General features: G+C 42.9%; 1 pseudogene; it reads right to left on the bottom strand.

The window, feature by feature from the left end:
* Positions 1 to 9,126: 9,126 nt before the first annotated feature.
* LOC126508435 (40S ribosomal protein S17-like) lies at positions 9,127 to 11,575 on the bottom strand (annotated as a pseudogene).
* Between the last annotated feature and the right edge of the window lie 431 nt (positions 11,576 to 12,006).

Genomic DNA, 12,006 nt, shown 5'->3' with positions numbered 1-12,006 from the left:
TTACAGACCATGTCCAGAAAAACAAACAAACAAACAAAAAAGAAAGAAAGGAGGAAGGAAAGAAAAAGGTTAAGGTGTTCAAATTTATATGCATTTAAAAATCTTTCTTTGTTTACAATTCTGGGGCCTGAAACCAGGGCTTCATGAATGCTATTAAGTGCTCTGTCACCGAGTCATGTTCACAGGTCTATGTGCATTTTGAGATTATGTTATAGGGCTGAGGACATGGCTCAGTTGCTAGAGTGCTTGCCTACATACACAAAGCCCTGGGTTTGACCCCAGCAGGGATAAACTGGTCACGGTGGTGCACACCTGTAATCGCAGCTCCCCAAAGGGGAGGAGGGTCAGAAGTTTGAGGTCAGCACTGGCTACATAGTCTATTGTATGACATCAGCCTTGCATATGTTAGACCTGTCTCCAAAAAGTAAAGATAGTCACGGAAGCGGGTGTGTTTATTCTAGAAAGGGTGGTGAACGGGGTCGACCAGGAGGTTAAGCTGCCAGTCTGACACTCAATTTCTACCTGTGTTATTGTTATCTGCGTTGAACCTCCAAGGCTTCTGTCCTGAATGACGACATAGAGATCATGCCATCTATTGCGGAGTTACAGGAAGTGACGCGTGTGTAAGTCTGGAGACAGTAAAAAAACGTTCCCGTGGAGGACCCATTGCTAGTGAGGAGGATGCGCTCTTCCCTCACCAGACTATGCTGCTGTGTGTCTGGCTGCACTGTGCCTTCTATTTTTTAAAATGTTCTTCATTTACTCATTTATTAAAGTGCATGAGTAAGTGTTTGCCTACCTGTAGGGCCCTGGTCTCCCTTATTCCTGGGGTGCATTGGCGGGGACAGTTTATAATCAGTTAACTAAGCTTCCTGTGTGTTTCCGTGCTATCCCTGCCCCGCCTGGTGGTTAGCTGCAGAGAATCTTCTTCATTGTTAGTATTGTAATTTCCCACCTGCCTGGGCGGAGAGATCTTTGTGCTGCAGTGAGGTAGATAAGGGCTTCCCCAAGTCTGAGTAAACGGCATTCGCTTGATCTCCTATCGAATGACCCTGGTCTCTGTCTCTTTTGTTTAATCTCCAGGTCCTTGCCCGGACTCGCGTTCAGTACAGTCGCGCGCGAACTGTACCGAGGGTGTAACACCAAAACCGGGTGTTACACCTACCTACATGTCTGTATGCCGTGTGCGTGCCTGGAGGCCAGAAGTAGGCACTGGGTCCTTTAGAACTGGAATTACAAACACTTTTTCGTTTGTAAAACGAATCGAACCCAGGTCCTCTGTAAGAGGAACAGGTGTTCTAACCACTGAGCCATCTCTCCAGCCCCTGCACTGGATTCTTAAGCTGTTGAGACACCAGCATTTGTTCATTTGTCTTCCCTACTTTCTCAGTCTGAGAGCTACAGACACTGAGAGCAGTGACCCTGCTGTGGCTGCTGCTCTTCTTACCTTTTGCTTTTCTGATCCTCTCTCTACATCAGGTTGGAAGGGTTCAGAGTTTTGACAGGAGGGAACATCATACACGAACAAATGTTTCTTAGAGAAAAAAAAAATCAATAAAGAAAGCTTAGGGTACAGGGAAGAGATACAGGCCCATTTTGCATAAAGATCCTGAAGTATGAGGCAAGCTGGATGCCAGCAGCCAAGCCTGTGGAACTTCATACAGTAAGAAGTTCGAGATATAAAAAGTGCATTAGGCCAGGTGGTGGTGGCGCACGCCTTTAATCCCAGAACTTGGGAGGCAGAGTCAGGTGGATCTCTGTGAGTCTGAGGCCAGCCTGGTCTATAAGAGCTAGTTCAAATCATTGTATAAGTATAGTAAAATCCCAGTGAATTATTGAGGTGAATTCCATAAAATGACATGAAATTCAGCTAGACGATGACGAATCACCGAGTGAGAAAGAGAAGACTGGAAAGTGAGCAGCGAAGGACCCACTTTATCAGCAAATGGCAGTGTGACAACTGCTCATTTGTAAAGTAGTCTAGGTCCTTAGCACACAGTACACAACGGGCTCCAAAATTAACAATGTACATTAGAATTTAGTGAAAAAATAAATTAGAAAATAATGTCTACTTTCTGTGTGGAAACTTTTTTTTTTTTTTTTTTAAGCAATAGACTTTTGTGTATCAGGCCTGGAGAGAAGGCTCAGTGGTTAGGAAAAGATACTGCTGGGCTGGAGAGATGGCTCAGTGGTTAAGGGCATTGCTGCTCTTCCAAAGGTCCTGAGTTCAATTCCCAGCAACCACATGGTGGCTCACAACCATCTGTAATGAGGTCTGGTGCCCTCTTCTGGCCTGCAGGCATACACGCAGATAGAATACTGTATACATAATAAATAAATAATAAATAAATAAATATTAAAAAAAAAAGATACTGCTCTTGCAGAGGATCTGAGATCTGTCCCCTGCACCTGCATCTGGTGGCTCCCATCACTTGTAACCCCAGTTACAGGGCCTACTATCCGCTTCTGGCCTCCATGGTTACCTGTATGTAGATGATACACATAAACCCATGCAGGAACATACACATCAGGAACATACACATTACATAAGTAAAAATAAATCCTTAAAAAAGAATCTCATGTAGCCACCATAATCCATAATTCCAGCTCTTGGGAGACTGAGGTAAATGTATCTCTGTGAGTTCGAAGCCAGCCTAGTCTATCAAGCTAGTTCCAGGTCAGGGTTGCACAGAGAAACTGTGTTTGGAAAAAGTCAAACAACAACAATAAAAAAAACCCAAACAAACATGTATCATTGATCATATAGCATCAGTGGGATTATGATTGGTGTCATTATTTATGAAAACAACTCTTGCCTGCTTCTTCTTTTAGAAACATACTCTAGAGGAAGTTCAGGACAAAAGAGATGAGTCCGGGAATGCTGATAGACCCAAGTTCAGAAGTTTAGGATGCAAGAAATATCCAAGTCAGTGAAACAAGAGGCAAGTGAACTGCAGAATCTTTGCAAACCGGATACTAAGTAGCAGTGAGAGGAAAGACCTATTGTTCACGTTAGCATGGTTACATTAAAAACACAATGCTGGGAGAAAAAAAAAAAACTGGTGGTGGTGGCACACTCCTTTGATCCCAGCACTTCTGAGACAGAGGCAGGCGGAGTTCAGGCCAGCCTGGTCTACAGAGTGAGTTCCAGGACAGGTTCCAAAGCTACACAGAGAAACCCTGTCTCAATAAACCAAACCAAACTAAAAATAAACCAAAACAAACAAAATGAAACAACGAAAACAACAGTGCTGGGGATTTGAGAGACCACTGGGAGGTTAAGAGCACTTTTGTTCTTAGAGAGGACCCATGCCCAATTTCCAGCACACACATGGCAGCTCACAGTCTGTAACTCCAGTTCTTGAGAATCCAACGCCCTAAAACAAACCAAACAAATGAAATAATATTTACTGAAAGCCAAACATCTGAAGCTCACATAAAAGTTCCATGTTGTATATTTATTAAAATTGTGACACCTTGGGAATAGAAAAGAACCAGACCCAGATTTTGGTATCTGTGGCAAAGAGGGAATATGGGCAAAGGTTACATTGGAAGCATCATCCATGTTTTCCGGGCTTTATTTCTAGAGCTATGTGGTGGGTATGTGGCTTCTGTTATTGTGATTCTCTGTAAGTCTAAGATGGCTTGTGAAAAAAGAAAAAAGCCGGGCAGTGGTGGCACACGCCTTTAATCCCAGCACCGGGGAGGCAGAGGCAGGAGGATCTCTGTAAGTTCGAGGCCAGCCTGGTCTACAAGAGCTAGTTCAGGACAGGCTCCAAAGCTATAGAGAAACCCTGTCTCGAAAAACCAAAAATAAATAAATAAATAGATAAAAAAAAGAAAAGAAAAATATATAAGTATTAACCTTTACAAAAATTAAAACAACACATTTATACCAACGAGAGACCACTCTACCCATCATTCTGAGCTGCCTTTTTCCACTTGCTATCTAGACATTTCTCCATATGACAGAGAGTGCCTTCTATGTAATGGCTGCACTCCCTCCCACAGAAGGGCTGAACTATGATCTCACTAGCGTTCAGCTAATGCCTACTTAAATTGTTTCCACTTGCCATTAAAATTCGACAATGAATGTCCCTGGTGAACCTTAAAAGTATTTTTGTATGAAAGATTTCCAGGGGGATGAATTTCAAGAGAAAGAGAATTTATGCTTCAAAATGAAAAATGTCCCAAAGGAACCAGAGTATATTCTTTTATGTGAAATTAATATATAAAATTCATGTACATAAATCATAACTGCACTAAAAGTGGAATCAGAAAAATGAGCAAAAAAGCACCAATAGTTCTCAAAAAAAGAAATATAAAAGACTAATAAACATATAGAAGATATTTTGACTCTTCTACCTGTGTAACTAAAAACATTAGTAATTTCAGATTTTTGGTCCATAAATTTCTACAGAATAAGAGTGTGGGTAATGAGATTGGTAAGATGGCAGAACCTTATCAACAACTTAAAACATATTTTAGGCCATGAATTCTGCTGTAACTTTAATCTGAGGAAATAAAGACGCTGTAGACAACAGCTGGGTGCATGTAAGGGCTGTTGTATTTTCTCTTTTTCCCCCTACAACACACTCGGGAATACCAGAAAGCCCCCCCAACATCCCATCTGTACAGCTCCATACTGACAGAATCAAGTGTGGGAGCCTGAAGATTCCAGCAGTAAGTTCTGGCTGCTCTCTTAAGCGGATACACGGCAGATCTTACTGTGCTGCCTTGGGAAACATAGTTCTGCCAGAGAAGAATGACGCCCAGTCACCCCAAGGGACGAGGGAAAAGACCTGAGGGCTTGCACAGCCTGCTGCCAGTCCTTGCTTGGTCATAATTCTCACAACCTGCCGCGTTCTGCTTACACCGGCTCAAGGAAGTCTTGGCTGTGGTGAGAAACATCAAGTTCTACCATGTAGCGTCTTATCCCTTGACAGAGGAAGGAGGAAATGAGCTTTCCTTTCCAGCACTGAGGGTCTGCTTGGAGGAAGCAGTGTGGAGGGGAGGATTTGATCCTGGGGAGCACTTTGTAAAATGGAAACGAATGTCCCGTGTGACCCATTTTGCGTAGCTCCTAGTGCACAGCAAAGAGCCCTGTAGTGTTCATTCCAGCTACACATACACCCACTGAAATTGAAGGAGAACAGCATGACCCCAAGCCAAGAGGCTGCCACAAGTTTGTGAAGCGGTCTATAGTTTTCTCAGAAAGAAAAATCCTGAATGTTTTTTTTCTAATACGTGAAATCTGGATTTTAAAAGCGATGATGCCATAGATGAGTGAAAAGGCCATGACGACATGCAGTCATTTCCCAAGAGCCGGGGGCATGCGCTTAAGCGTTTGGGGCAAATATACAATACATGACTGAATAAAATAATGAAAATTTAGCGCGGAAAGTTCTCTTGATTAAGTGTGTGGAGGGCTTGCCATAATGTCCTGATCATCTCAGGATGGCAGTGACTCCTGAGGGTGACCGTTGGCCATCGCTTGCCTGTGAGACCACTGGCTTTTACCTAATTATAACTTTTTTCTTCTTCAAGGTCAAGATAACTGGCATTTTATGTTTCCAATGAGTCTCTCCCAGTGTTTGTTTTTTTTTTTAATTTGTGTGTGTGTGTGTGTGTGTGTAAGTGCATGCACATGTGTGGAAGTCAGAGGACAACCAGCAGGGATCAGTTCTTCCACTCTGCCATGGATTCTGGGGATTGAACTCAGATCGCCAGACTTTCACTGCAAACCCTTCAGCATTGAGCCAGCTCTCCAGCTACCAGTGCATGTTTTTAGAATTTCTTTTTTTTTTAATAAATACTTTGTTCTTTCTGCCAGTGGGTTTTTAAAAATGGGTCAGCAACCTTTCAAATCTGAGAATATATACTTTCTTCACTTAGAAATACCATCAAAAAGAACACTTTCAAATACTGTGACTACAGCTTCTACCTTTCTTTTCCAGGCTCTTTAAACCCTACTTCTCCAGAAAGTTTTCTGTTCATTAGAGGGAGGGTGATTGTATCCATGCTATGACCTTACTCCACCAGCCAAGAGTCTTTTCCACCAAAGATAGAACGGCTGTTCTCTGTGTTTTTAGAAAAAGGAATATCAAGAGAAGCAGCTGCAAAAGCATCATGGTTTCTGGTTTCATTTTTTTTTTTTTCAAGACAGGATTTCTCTGTGTAGTCCTGGCTGTCCCAGAACTAGCTCTGTAGACCAGGTTGGCCTTGAACTCAGAGAGCCACCTGCCTCTGCCTCCCAAGTGCTGAGATTAAAGGTGTGTGTCACCATTGCCTGGCAATCATGGTTCTGTATGGTCTACACAGCACCACGTTCAGAGCAGACTGTGCAGAGCCTAGGAAGAGGGAGGCAACAACATTCTTGCATCTTTCTCCTACCCAAGCACTCTGTGGGTAGATGACCTTGGAAATGAAACAGATTTTCTGTCTCTTGGTGTCTGCATCTGTAGGGAAGGACATGGGTGCTTATACAGATGGGATCTTTTTAGGATTAGACAACTTAGTACATTCAAACTGTAAATTGTCTGCCGAGGTCACTGGCTCATAGTGTTCAAAGATTATTAGAGAGTTCATGTTGACATTGATTAGAGGTATGGCCCAAAGTTTCTACTTTCTTTCTGTTTTGATTCTCATATAGGATTTTTTGTTTTGTTTCGTTTTGGTTTGGTTTCCTGACACTAGGTTTCTCTACATAACAGTCCTGGCTGTCCTGTGATGTGGGAATACCCCTCTGTATGCTATGAATATGTTTTATTACCATTGTTTAATAAAGAAGTTGATTTGGCCAATAGTCAGGCAGAATATAGCTAGGCGGGAAATCCAAGCAAAGATACAGGAAAAAAGAGGGTGGAGTCTGGAAGACGCCAGCAGCTGCTGGAGAAGCAAGATGTGAGGTAACAAGCCATGAGCCTCATGGTAAGATATAGAATAGAAACGGGTTAATTTAAGTTATAAGAGCTAGTTAATAATAAGCCTGAGCTTATTTTTAACTTTAATTAATATTATTAATTTGTAATTAATAGTAAGCCTCAGAGTGATTATTTGGGAACTGGTGAGCAGAAGAGAAACCTCCATTTACAGTCCTGGAACTCACTCTGTAGACCAGGTTAGCCTTGAACTCAGAGATCTGCCTACCTCTGCCTTCACTCCACTGAGTGCTGCTATTAAAGACATGCGTCACCACCACCCTGCCCTCATCTGGGATTTAAACTCTATATTTTAGTAGTCTTTCCTCTATAAGATGAAGAAAACAGTGTTAACTTTCTCTTCAGTTACTTGCATATGTCATCTGCAACTCAGAGACTATTTGATACAGTGTGAAGAAGTTTGACGTTTGGAAGAACTGAGTTCTAGTTATGATTCTATTTATTAAGAACTGTCTGGCATTGGGAGGCCTTCCTGAGTCTAAGCTTTTAAATGATAAAATGCCAAAGAATGTATCAATGGAATTCAATTTGTGGTGCCTATGAGGGTACACTAGCTATGCATGCTTGTAGTTATTATTACTAGTATCATTCAAGATTATATGAGTGAGCCACGTGTAGTGGTGCACGCCTTTAATTCCAGCACTTGGGAGGCAGAGGTAGGCAGATTTCTGTGAGTCTGAAGTCAGCCTGGTCTACATATTGATACATAGTGAGACCCTATCTCGAAAAACAAAAACAAACACATTATGTGCATTGTTTTTGTAGGTTTATTTTATAAAAACATTTTTATTTTATGTGTACAAATTATGTTCATGAATGCATGTCTGTCGCTACTTGTGTACTTGGTACCCACAGAGGCCAAAAGAAGGCATTGGATCCCCCGGAAACTGGAGAGAGGTGATTGTGAGTCACCATATGGGTACCAGGGATCAATCCTGGGTCTTCTGTAAGACTAGAAAGTACTTTTAATTACTGAGTCAACTGTAGCCCCAAGCCCATATTTTTAATATATCTGCTTTGAGCCTGAACTTGAAAAAATAATCTGAGTAAATTAGCCCCGATAAATTATACTATAAAAGAAGTCCTGGCAGGGTCGCTTAAACTGATTCCCTCAAGTCTAAGAATAGATTTCATCTAAATTATTGCACTTATTTCAACATGTAGAACATCTTACAACTAAGGCTTAAAAGTAAAGAGAGGCTATGGTGGTTACCAGTCTGGTTTGTGTCACTAGTCTGAATTCTTTTGGGAGTAACTCACAGAAACCTAACTCTAAAGTGACTTAAATCAGCAAGGGAATTTACTGATCTGTATTCCTGAAACGAACTTCAGGCTTTACTGGATCCAGCAGTTCTTAAGGATGAAACACGTTTGTCCAAGTTTCTTCCAAATGCTTGACTTCCTGTAAGGTAGTTCCTACTTAAGTCACTTCTATGGTTGATGATCACAACAGTTAGTTCTAGGACAGGCTCCAAAACCATAGAGAAACCCTGTCTCGAAAAACCAAAAAAAAAAAAAAAAAAAAATCAAATGTCGAAGAAGATGCAATTGGCCCGAGTCATGTCCCCACGTCCCCTAGAGGGGATGAAGAGGGACGCGTTATGGTCAACAATTCCTCCAAGATCAAGTGACAGGAGGGAGGGTGTGTTCCTCCTAGGGATTGTAAGGTCAGGGAGGGAAGCAGATACCCATCACACTAAGGCTGGCTAGACGATCTTTAAAGGTCAGGCTATGCCTAGAAACCAGGGCCTTGGTTCTTCTTCTGAGACACAGTCTCTTTGTGTAGTTCAGTGTTGTGTGACTATTTCCTTTGTGTTGAAGGTTCCCTTCTGGAGGGAAGAGAAAGGTTGGTCAGCCTCAGGAAGTAAATGAAACAGCTAAAGCCTAGAAAGTAAATCAAACTCACTAGGGTCAGGAAACTCCTGGAAGTTAGGAGACTCACAAGCCCCTCCCCAACGTTATAGCTGACAATTGCTGCAGAGAGGAGAGTTTCTGGCTGTCTGTGCTGTCTGCGGATTGTGCAGGTAGGTCCAAGGATGCTGTTGTGTGTTGTCTCCTGAGCTGGGGTGGGGTGTTTTGGCGATGCAGCTGCTTTTGAGTCAGCCAAGTTCTTGTGAACAACCCCTCACTCATACTCCTGGAAGTAACCCCAATGAACTCACTGTTTTGCTAGGCCAGACTTGAGTGAAAACCAATTTAGACCTACATTCAATTTAACATCTTAAAATTGTCCTCAGGTTTGTTGAAAATACTACAGGACAGTTTCGAACATCTCAACATCATGTTTTGAAACTCATCTCAACTGTAGGCTGAGTGACCTGCAGAGTCTGGAGGCTTCAGCATTTCTGTGGTGTTGGGATCTACCTCAGTGATCTTCTGATTTAGGACCGAGACCTCAGGGACAGAATTATCCCTCTTCCCTCTCCTGCAGCTGGATAGAGATACCTCTCCCAGGACTCGTCTGGATCTGCATCATCAGATGGGTGACAGCTTGCTAGCAGAGTTTCTTTCTAGAGATAATGGTGATCTTGGCACACATGCTGGATGGTGTGAAAGTCATTACCCAGGCACCAGTAGTACTTTTTGATGGTGACCTGGGCTGCCTTCTTCACAGTCTTGGCGTGAATATGGTCCATGATGGCAGGTTCCAGAAAAAGAACAGATTAATTTCCTTCTAAAAATGTTTTTATTAGCAGATATTAATTATACATAATGGATTTTGTTATAACATTTTAATATATGTACATAATGTATTTAGATCCTATTCATACATAATCCCACCCTTACCCTCCTCTTCTCCTTCCATTCCTGCTGTACCTTTCTTTCCTAAAAGAGACGCTCTTCTCATTTCAAAAAAACCTTTTTTTTTTTTTTTTTTTTCTTCTTATGCTGCTGCAGTGAGTTTCATTAGTGTTGTTGCAGGAGCAAGGCCACCTTCCCAGAGCCTATCCACTAAAGAAAATGCCTCTTCCTCCCTCCAATTACTATAAACTATAAATTACCAGGAGTGTTGGGGCCCTGTGCACCCCTCTTTCCAATCCATGATGGTGCAAACATCTCAAAACAGTCTAAGTGGACAAAGGCAGACGTTACATGGCTAATCACTTGACAGGGCCATATGACACATTGAAAATGTAACCAGGAGACATGCATACAGTGCGTTCTGATCATATTCCCATCACTCCCCATGGCTCCTCTAGCGTGTGATGCAATGAAAATGTAACCAGGAGACACGCATACAGTGTGTTCTGATCATACACACCTAGCTCTGTTTCCCACCCTCTACCCCTTTACCCCATTTTCATGCCTTTTTAATTGTGTTTATAACACCGTAAGTCTGACTCTTGCTGCTCATATACTCATGGGTGTGGGGCCGACCAATGAAGCAAGGGTGACGTCCCAGGGGCTACACCCTTGAAGAGGAGAATAATTCCTCCCCGGGAATTATTCCTTTGTCCAGTCCTGGTGCCCCACCTGGGGTCAATTCGTTCACCTCTCCCTGGAAAACGCCATCCAGGATCTCAGGCTGGATTCAGACTCTCCCTCTGTAACACAAGCAGGCCAGTACTTCCCATTCTCCCACCTCAGCTTCCCAAGTGCTGGGATTACAGGTGCGTGCCACCATGCCCCGCCCCCTAGTACGGGTCTAGGAGTTACAGGAAGGAAGAGAGAAGCTGAGAGCAAAGAGTTTTAACCTCTTAGAAATGAAGATCGAGATCAACTGATCTTCTTTTAAACAATTCAGAAATGCATAGATATTGTAAAATGCAGCCCTGCTGTTGCTAATGAATGCTCCCACACACGCTCTAACACTTAGCGTGGAAGTGCATGCCGCTGCTCTCCCAGCTCCTTGTCCTCTTCCTGTCACAGGAGGTACGCCGGAATAAAATTATGAAGGTCAGCAGGGGGAGAAAACGTAACAGTTTCTAGATAGATAAAGAGTCTTAAGAAGGGAAAGGACGATTGTGGTAATAGTAATTATTGCATAGATAATATGCCAGGCCCTGTAGTAAATACGCGTCTTAGTCTTAGCCTTAAGACTAAGCCCCGAGTTAAAACTGAGTCTGCTTATTTATTTTTGAGGAAACCAAGGCTGGGGCAAGCTGGATGACCGCTGACCCCAGAGTCTACGTTCTCATTATGCTCATTCTTAGGTGCGGCTTCAAATATTATTTAATTGTGCGAACTGACAATTTCACAAGCAAAAGTATTTCTTGGTATATTATTTTGTGGTTTAGTCTCTGTGAAATAAAGTATACTTGAAACTTGCTTTCTTTTCTTGTTTTCTTCTGAGTGTGTGAGTGTGTGTGTGTGTGTGTAACACCAGAAGTCAACATCAGGTCTTCTCTGGCATTTGCACCTTATCTTTAGAGACACAGCCTCACACTGGACCCTGCTCACCAGTTGGCTAGACTAGCTGGCCAGTGATGTCTGAGAATTCGCCCTTCTGCCCTTCCTGTGCTAGGGTGGCTCATGCACATGACCACACACAGATTCCTTGTTGTTGTTTTAATTGTGGGCGCTGAGATCTGAACTCAGGTCTTATACTCTCAGGGCAGGCACTTTATGGACTGAGTCATGTCCCTAGCTCTTCCCCTCCCCTTCTAGAACCCTTTAGTGATAAAGCCTCTCCCTTCCTGAATCCATCACAGAAACTCAAAATAACTGGGCAAAGGTCCTGCGATAGGCGCCTCTATCTGTTTAGATTCCAGCCCAGCTGCTGAGTAGAGAACTAGAGCCCATCGCCATTTAAACCCCAGGCCATAATTAGCCACGTTAGCCGCACAGGAAGCCGTAAAAGAGCTCCAACCTTTCAAGTTCATCTGAAAATGTAACTGCAGTATTAAAATTATGACTCAAGGAAATGTCACCGCCGAAGGAGTTTCCTAGTGGATAAATGCAGCTCAAAGAAATACGACATCAGTTCCACAGGCAATAGTAGCTGTGTGGATTACTCCTGTCCCCGTCCTCCTAAGAGAGCAGCTGTTGTCACAGCTTTCCCAGGCGCCTCACCTCAGTCCATAACCAGCTCCGTGGACTCCTCTCCTGCCTCCCACTCCCCACC

Source organism: Alexandromys fortis, unplaced genomic scaffold (genome assembly GCF_014885135.2).
Source record: "Alexandromys fortis isolate MF-2015 unplaced genomic scaffold, M_Fortis_MF-2015_v1.1 scaffold_82, whole genome shotgun sequence".
Taxonomy (NCBI): Eukaryota; Metazoa; Chordata; class Mammalia; order Rodentia; family Cricetidae; genus Alexandromys; species Alexandromys fortis.
This window is presented reverse-complemented; position numbering and strand designations above follow the sequence as displayed.